Source organism: Cucurbita maxima, unplaced genomic scaffold (genome assembly GCF_002738345.1).
Source record: "Cucurbita maxima cultivar Rimu unplaced genomic scaffold, Cmax_1.0 Cma_Scf00016, whole genome shotgun sequence".
Lineage (NCBI taxonomy): Eukaryota > Viridiplantae > Streptophyta > Magnoliopsida > Cucurbitales > Cucurbitaceae > Cucurbita > Cucurbita maxima.
In genome coordinates this window covers 1,147,929-1,150,287 of record NW_019272032.1, presented here as the reverse complement: position 1 = coordinate 1,150,287, position 2,359 = coordinate 1,147,929, and positions in this window count along the sequence as shown.

The window sequence follows — 2,359 nt, the reverse complement described above, 5'->3', positions numbered from 1 at the left end:
TTTTTTTTTTTTTTTTTTTTTTTTTTTTTTTTTTTTTTTTTTTTACCGAATGGATCCAGAAATGACTAAAAATTGAATTTGATTCAAATTGACTTCACCAAATTTTAAAATATAAATAAAAAAAACACTATTTATTAAGAATTTAACCCGACAATAATTTGTACGTTTTTATTATTAAATTTATAACAAATATACAATTATATACTAATATTTGAAGATTAAATTTATACACTTTTAATAGTTGGAAGACTAATTATTACAACCTGAAGTTTAAAAATTAATCGTTATTTCAGTGAAGTATAGGGATAAAAGCGTCATTTAGCCTTTTATTTTTTTTTTAAATCCTAAAACAATTCTCTTATAGATCTTTATTCTTTACGGGGAATAAATAAATAAATAAATAGAAACCAAACAACTTTGAATAGAAACGATATTGATCTTTAGTTTCAAGAATATACTTAAATTTTCAAAAATATTATTTAAAATTTTAAAAAAATAAATTTTTTCGTACCATTAAAATATTTAAAAATAATCTATAAAATATCGATATATTTTTTTGTTTATGACGATAATAATATTTAATTTTTTTCTATGAAAGTAAATAATGTTAATCTTACTTTAAAATTTTATGGAAGGAACATTTAAAAAAATGGACATTAATGAAATTTTCTGAAATTTTTGAAATACGGTTAAATGTTAAAAGTTCAATGATATTTTAGAAAAATTCAAAACTAACCGTATTGATATGGAAATCACTTCAAGTGAATAACAGTAAGATTCTTATTATTTTGTTGATCAAATATCTGAACGCAAAAACACTTGTTTGAGATTCGAATCACTCCACAAGGAAGATCGATCATATCTAACTTGAATATTACTTTTTATCAAATATTTTAAACAAAAACACTCATTTGAAATTTAAAATATTTTACAAGTAAAATTTATCATGTCGAACTTAAATGATTCTCCATGCAACCTAAACTACACATAATTACAAAGAGACTTAGCATTGTCTAAAGGAAACGCTCATTTTATTATAATTTTCAAGTCTATTTACAAATACAACATACATGGTTTTATATAGCCTCAAAATGAAATTATCAAGGCATCTCAATAGTTGTAACATTCATACTTTAGGCGTCATAATTAACTATAATGGAAATGTAAACTAAAGTAAATAAAAATTTTTAAAATACATTTAATAAAATACAATAATTCTAAATTACTATAAATTGTAGTCGAACTAAAATTTATAACAATAAAACTTCATTCTTTTTCGTCGCATAAATTGAAATATTTTTTGATAATTTCAACAGCATTTTCTTTCTATGTTCATTAAAATATATGGTATGATTGATGTCTCTAGTTCCTATCACGTATTTTTTAAAATTTTAAAAGTTTAAAAATATTATTATTATTTTTAAATTTTAAGATAAAATACAAAATTTATAAATATTTTTATTAATTTAATTGAATAATAATTTAGTAAATTGAGAAAAAAGGAAAAACATGTGCCCCAGCCCCTGGTTGGTTACGCTCCTGGTTTCCCATATTACACCCTAAATAATAATTATTATTATATTAAAAAAACAGATATTTTACTTTAAAAGGTATAAATAAATTAATGATGAAATTTATAAAATAATTTATAGGGGAGAGAAGTGCCCATTGTTTCCATACCAACCACAGAAAAAAACTTTTGCCCACCGACAAAGGCAATGGTAGAAGTGTTACGATTGTGTAGCATTTACTTTCCAGCAATAAGTGAGTTACGTCTATATGTTCTCACGTCGCCTACGGCCAAGCGATGTATGCTCGAGCCTCTAACCCCAGTTCAAAAGGAAAGTTTTAGAAAACGAAGTAGAGTGATTTCGAAAGATAGTTTTAAAAATAAGATATGAGAAATTGAAATTGGTGTTGTATTTGAATGTAAACTAGAGACAACAACAACACCTTATTGCATATAACTATCGAGCAGGGAGAAGTTTGTATATACCTATCGAACAGGGATAAGTTGACAACTATTCTATTTTTTTTTTTTCTGCATAAACAATTATAAAATATTTTAAAAAAATTATAGATTAATATACACTTTTTTATTTTTTAAAAAAATGATATAAGTTATTTGTTAATTTACATATTTTTAATAAAATTGGTATATTTTTAAAAAAATATAGCCAGCCAAATTAACATTTTAAAATTGGTATATTTTAAAAAAAATATAGCCAGCCAAATTAACATTTTCACCGACAACATCTTTGCTTTGCTATTTTTTAAAAAAATTAATATAAAATATTTATATTTTTCTTGCCTTTTTTAAAATAAAAAGTGGGGAGTGAACACGTGCTCCTTGCTGGAC